A 6,504-nucleotide genomic window follows, 5' to 3' on the forward strand; every position below is an offset into this window, starting at 1 on the left:
GCATTTGGAAGTGACACCAGAAAGGGTCAGTTTGGGTGTCTCTGATGCAAATTTATCACCTTGGGCTAAAATGCCTGGGCTGTTTTCCAGCTCTCCCCACCTGTGGCATCACCACTGTCAACTCATGAATAACAAAAATCCAGCACTGAAGATTCTTTGTGGCTAATAATGAGCTGAGCAAACACCAGCTCTGAGAGTGGCCTGTCAGAGAAAGTTCGGGAGGTATAAAACCCCAAACCACAATTATTTATGGGCAACCTGGTCTTGTGGAAGGTGTCCCTTCCCATGGCAGGCGGTTTGGAACTAGAGGATCTTTAAGGTCCCTTCCAACACAGACCATTCTATGGCTCTGTGATTTCACAGCATGGCAGAATGAAGGTTTCTGTTGTTGTAATACATGAAGTATTTAACCAGACAGCATGGGAATGACTTGCTGGTGACTCCCCATGCAAATTCCTTAAGTTGCATCCATGGCTGCACCTGCCCCAGGGCTTACACAAAAGCTGCTGTGCTGGGAGCAGAGGAAGTGTCCTTCCTCCATTACCTGTGAAACATCACTTCTGATCACCCATGCTGACACTGTCAACTTGTGTCTTCTCCTATTCTGCCTTCCCCCCAAAACCCAGAGGCACCACACAGGTCTTCCTGCCCTGTCTCCTGCCAAGGGATCAATACAGTTTTCCATGACTGGCATGGCTGAGCTACCAAAACGCCCTGAAATTTCCCTGCAGGAGAGATGGCATTGAGAAAAACAGCAAGTGAACCTGCATTGTATGAGGCTGGCAGAGAGATACAGCCCTGTGCTGGCCAAAGCAGCAAGTCCTGGCATTTCCAGGCTCCAGGACCTGCATTGGGAGAACCACAATGACTGAGGCTTGTACTGACACGGGCAGAGCTCCGTCAGTAAGAGTTGTTATTGAACTAAACTCCTGGCAGCTGCTGGTGAATAGATCGACTTTGTGTCAAAAATCTCTCGGGAGCTGTAGAAAACGGAAGAGATTTACAGGATGCATTTGTTTCCAAATATGCCAGGAAATTATCCTGATCTGCAGCTGACAAACACTTGGGGGAAGTTTTCCCCAGAGATGTGGATGGGCTGAAGGTGGGTTGTGGCCAAGGCAGCCCCATGGAGAGCTCAGGGTGTAAATGGAGCCAAGCCCAGTGCACAAGGAGAAGAGGGGAATCCTCCAAATCTCCAGGGGCAAAGGGGGGAAATGACTATTTTGGCTGCTCATCTTCATAAAGGAGAAAAATCTCCAGGTCCCAGAGCAGCTGGTTTGGAGACAAGCCTTGTCTGTAGGTGTTGTGGCTTCCATGATTGTGAGCTACACATTCCCCAGGGTCCACAGATCAGCAGAACCGCCAACATAACGTGGTCATCCCCCCATGATCCATCCCTTCATGGTCAACTCCCATGGTCATCCCTTCGTGGTCATCCCCCCATGGTCATCTCTTCGTGGTCAACCACCTCATGATAACCTCCCCATGGTCAGCTCTCCAGGGTTATCCCCTCTGGTCATCTCTCCATGGTCATCCCTTCATGGTCAACCCCCCCATGGTCATCCCTTCATGGTCATCTCCCCATGATCATCCCTTCACAGTCAACCCCCCGTAGTCATCTCCCCATGGTCAACCCTCCATGGTCATCCCTTCATGGTCATCCCCATGGTCATCTCCCCATGGTCAATCCTCCAGGGCCATCCTTACCTGGTCATCCTCCCAGTGGTCATCCCTCCTAGGGCAGTCTGGGGCCCTGTCCCCTTCCTGCCACCTCATGCCTCCTTGTAGTGATTTTGGTTTGCCAATTTGAGATTTCCCAGACAATGCACTAATTAATGTGGTGGGTTGAGCGCTGGCTAAATGCCAGTGCACCTACTAGAATTATTTACTCTTTTCCTGCTGCGAGATAGGATTAGGAAAAGAGCACAGCAGGCTCAAAACCCCCCCACCCTTGCCCCCAGTCCCTCCCGTTAACCCATCCCAGGAGGGTCACGGCTCCCAGCAGGGTGGTGGCACAGGGATGCCCTGCCTGATGAGCTGTCCCCACTGTCCCCAGGAGCAGTGCCACCTCCTCTGCAGCGCCAAAGGTGTTCAAAGTCCCCAGCCAGCCCTGCTGGCCACTCCTCTGCATTATGGGGCGCCCTTGAACCCCATTTCAGCCCCCACTGTCAGCTCTCCAGCAGTGAGAGGCACTGCAGAGAGGGGACACTGGGTCCCAGTGTGTCCTGGAGAGCCCAGCATCACTTCACTGCTCCTGTCCCTGTGGCTCTCACCCACCGCCCCTCACCGGTGCCTGCCCAGCCCGAGGGGACGAAGATGTCCCCTTTCTCCAGCTCAAAGCTGCTCTGGGTGTCTCTGCACACTGTCCCCTCGCTGCCACAGCAGCTGTGGCCATGCCAGCAGCGCCAGCCCAGCCCCGTGCACATGGTTCTGCTTCCCTCTAGTGACAGCACGGCCGCAGATCAGCAGGATGGCTGCCCTTCCCTGGAGCCTGGGGAGACGGGACACTTGGGACTGGAGCCCCATGGATGGGGGTGGGACATCTCTGTCCTCACTGGGTTGTGTAGAGCTTGACAGCAAAGATTCTGTGTCCATGTGAATAATCTTCATTTCTCTGTCCATGTTCTCTGCCTGCACCTGTTCCTGGACATTCCCTTCCCCTCCATGGACATTCCCTTCCCCATCCCAGCGCTGGGATGCTCGAGAGCCTTGGGATGGTAACTGGGAAAGGCTGGTTTGGAGAGCACAGGGAGGGGGCAGTGGGTGGGAGACGTGGCCCCTTCCCACACACACACACACACACAAGCTCAGCTCCAAAATCCTTCCAGCATTCATGCCCACCATCCTTTTCCTCAAACAGCCTCATGGAGCTCTGATGAGGGGATGGGTGAGGGTGGAACAGGGACAGAGCTGGACTCCAGTCTAGTGTCTGGGGCACTCATCTTGGAAAAAAGGAGCCCCAAATTCCTTCTTTTCTAATAAAACACCCCAAACTCATTTAGAAATCATGGTTCCTTGCCCTACACAGAGTCTCTCCTATGGTGACCAAAAGCAGCCATGTCCTTATTAAAAAATCTGTGCCTTCTACAAGATGCAATCTCTGTAATGTCTCACCACAGATTTTTTTTTTTTTAATTCCAAAGCTTCTGTACACGAAGCATTTTCTTCAAGAAACCTATTTCTCTCCACAATTTTTCTAGGCTCTCCTCATCACTACTTAACACCTAGACTGCTCCTTGAGGAGCTTTGAATGTACTTTCTATTAAATTTCAGCCACTCTCAAAGGTTGTGCCAAGACCCAAACCATGATCCAAATATCTATTGTCTGTGATGCTCCAAGTGACTCATCCCATGCCCCAAAAATGTGGTTTGGAGTTTAGGGGGCTTTGCATCCTGGTCCCCGGGACCCACCAACCCTCCCACAGCAGTGTCCAACATCCCCTCCTCTGCCCAGCTCAACATTTGCAGCCCATTTCCCCATGCCTGAGACTCCTTTTCCTCCCATCACTCAGGGATGGGCACCCAGCTCTGGAGGAGCATCTCCAGGTCCTCCATGTCCCCATGGCAGCCCTGCAGCCCTCTGCTGGGTGGACACGTGGAGGAATCATCTCTCCAGGTGCCTCTGGCAGCCAGGCCCCATCACCATGGCTTGTTCACTCTGAGTTATCCACTCACTGATTGATTCTCTGACTTCTGGTCAGCCAGTTCTGCATGTTTATTCACCAGGGGGGAACCTCACTTTGCCTCATAATTGTTTCTGTCTCTGCTGTTTTCTGCTTCATCACTGCCTTGTTTCGGGAAAAGGGGCTTTTTGGGGAGGTGATTCATTGCTCTGTGGATTTTCCTGCATACTCACTTCATCAGCTGCCCCATCCTCTCCCCCTTCCTGCTGCTTCCCCCAGTTTACCCATTCCCCAGAGCTAATTGATTCACCACTGAGGTTTATTTTTGGCTTCCAGCTGTTGGGCTCCTTGCAGCTGCTTTGAGCTGGTGTGTTCCTCTCTGCTCCCCCAGAGTCTCTCCTCCTCCTCCTCCCCATTTTCCTCCTGCTGCTGCTTCTGGCTATATTCCTTCACCTAATTCCCCTTTCTGCCTTTTCTATTCAATGTTTAGATACTTTTAATGGTCTGAGTGTGCCCCACTGATGACAACCAGAAGCTGGGGGGCAGCAGGAGTGTGGGGGACATTTTGCACAGCATGAATCTGGAGGCAAGACGTGGTGTGAGCAGGGCTTCAGGGTAAGGTGCCACCAGCCTCTGGGCATCAGGCTGAAGGGCTGCCACCCGTTCCCTGATCCAGGCTGAGCACACAGGACAGCAGGATCAAGCCTATCCCTTCATTCCCCCATGTTCAGAAGGAATAAATCAAGCAGCTCTGATTTACCTGAGGTGACGCCACAAGCACGAGGTGTCCAGGGGGGCTTCAACCACTGGTCCCCACCAGGTCCAAAGGAGCTGCTGCCTGTCAGTCAGTGAAGCCACAGAGACGTGGAGGGGGGATTTAGGTAGCTTGATGCCAACTGCAGCACCCAGAGCCAAGCCCTGGGGCTGTAAATCCCCCAGCTCAGCTGTTACTTAATCCTGGAGGCGTCTCAGTTCTGCAATGCCCTCGGCACGAGGGAGATCCTGGCCAGGCAGAGGCTGTGTCCCAGCAGTGCCCTGACCCTTCCCTTGTGTCAAACCCTCCTGGATGTACAAACCCCTGTGGGGTCTCAGCAGAGGGTTTTAGTCCCTGGATGCTCTCCAGGCCACCCACCACAGGAACCAAGGATGGGTCCCTTGGACACGGGACACGGTGGTGGTGGGCTGAAATCCACCCTCCTCATCTGGCTAACACACTGAGCTCAGCTTCACCCCTCTCAGAGTTTTTCCTCACTCCTGGGGCTCTCCTTTGAAATCCTTCCCATTTTCCAGCCCCCTTTTAGCAGCATGGACCCCGAGCCTGGGCACAGCATCCCTGTGCCTTTCCCCACGTGCTCTCCCTGCCCTGGTCTGGCATTCACTCACAGAAACCTTTAGCTCAAGTGGTGTTTGTGTCTCCCATTTGGGTGATTATTGACCCAAAACCTGTGTTTTAGGGATTTTCCACTACCTGAGTCCAGGTGCTCTGGCGTTGGATCTCATCCCAGACCGTGCCAAGCTCAGGTTTACACAGCTGCAGGCACCAGGCAATTCATCTCACCAGTGACTTGTTTTTCCCCCCATTTCTGCCCAGCAAACAGTTTCCTCTCCAATTCCAGCTCCTTCTGGGCTGGATGGAACAGCTGGGAGCACAGATCCAAGCCCAAGCGGACACTGCTGGGGGCAGACCTTTGTCCACCCCGTTTGCAGTCCCACTGGTGTTGTGCTGGGTTTAACGTGGGCCACGGGGATGTTCTCAGCCATGAGGATACAGAAACACACAATCACAGAACTGTTTGGGGTGGAAGAAACCTTAAAGATCATCTAGTCCCAACCCCCCAGATCATTTAGGGATAAGCTGAGCACCTTCTGGAAACCTGAGCAGGGTACAAACCATGTTCCCAGGTGTGAAATCCTGTAAAAATGAGCTGCACTATCACAGCTCTCTGCGGTCCAGCCTCCACCAGGCACAAATTCCACTAACTTCTGCTTTCCCCTCGACTGAATCAGAGACTGCACGTCTGGTTTTTCTCCACTAGGCCGCAGCATTAACTTCTATTTCCCCCTCCTTACTACACCAGCAAACTGGGGACTTTTTTTTTCAGTAGGCAGCTCTGCCTTGTCCCCTCTCCGTCCCCTCCTGGCTCCCGCACGGGGCTCCCGGGGGCTGTGGTGACTCAGTGTGGGGTGGCTGTAGCATCCCCTGGGGTCCCTGCAGAAGGGCCCCGGCTCCTATTTGCATCTGGGCTCGCCTTGCTCATATTCATTGTGAAATTAAAAGTGAAAGAAAACCCTATTAATCACTAATTGCATCATTGCATCGCCAGCATGAAGCCTGGAGGAAGGCGACAATGAAGGACCACCAAGGCACTCCTTATCTCTCCTCCCAGACAGTTCTTTCCCGGTGTTGATGGTGATGACTGAGAATTTTTTCCTGCTGATTTACAGCTTCATCCTCGTGAACTGGCTCATAGGAAGGTTTCTAGCATGGAAAACATGAGTGGTGTGTCCAACTCCTTCCCCTGGCCCAACCCTGCTGCTACCCCCTCCAGGGGCAGGATAGGATGCTCTGGATGTTCTCGCCTGGATGGGGCTGGGTCTAGCAGGAAATCTTGGAGCAGTTGCCCCCCTCCAGGGCTTCACATCTCCCCAGTTCAGCACTCTGGAGGTGTCTGGTGTGGGGGGAGCTGTAAGCTGCTCTCTGGACCCCTCCACACGGACAGAGAGCCCCCAGCATGGGAGGCAGGGCTGGGTCCCGTGGGAGATGCTGCTGCTGGTGACTCAGCCCCCACAGGTGTGTCCCAAAGGCTGCTGCCCCGGTTTTGGGAGAGCACAGAGGGGGGTGAAGGAGTTTCTGTGCTTTCACTATGAGCAAACAGTGCCA

The 6,504-nt window shown here is 53.5% G+C and overlaps 1 protein-coding gene across 7 annotated transcripts in view; it reads right to left on the bottom strand.

The window, feature by feature from the left end:
• The window catches only part of LOC134550420 (endonuclease domain-containing 1 protein-like), a 173,169-nt gene that overhangs the window by 25,132 nt on the left and 141,533 nt on the right, over positions 1–6,504 (bottom strand). For 3 of the 7 annotated variants that reach the window (XM_063397107.1, XM_063397111.1, XM_063397109.1), the window contains exon 1: positions 4,384–5,003. The exons of 3 other annotated variants lie outside the window; for them this stretch is intronic. The gene's annotated coding sequence lies outside the window, so the exon portion shown is untranslated. Of the gene's footprint in view, positions 1–2,555; positions 2,638–4,383; positions 5,004–6,504 lie in introns of those variants that run through there. One more of the 7 variants, XM_063397113.1, reaches the window with a different exon arrangement.

This window comes from Prinia subflava, chromosome 4 (assembly GCF_021018805.1).
Source record: "Prinia subflava isolate CZ2003 ecotype Zambia chromosome 4, Cam_Psub_1.2, whole genome shotgun sequence".
NCBI classification, from domain to species: domain Eukaryota; kingdom Metazoa; phylum Chordata; class Aves; order Passeriformes; family Cisticolidae; genus Prinia; species Prinia subflava.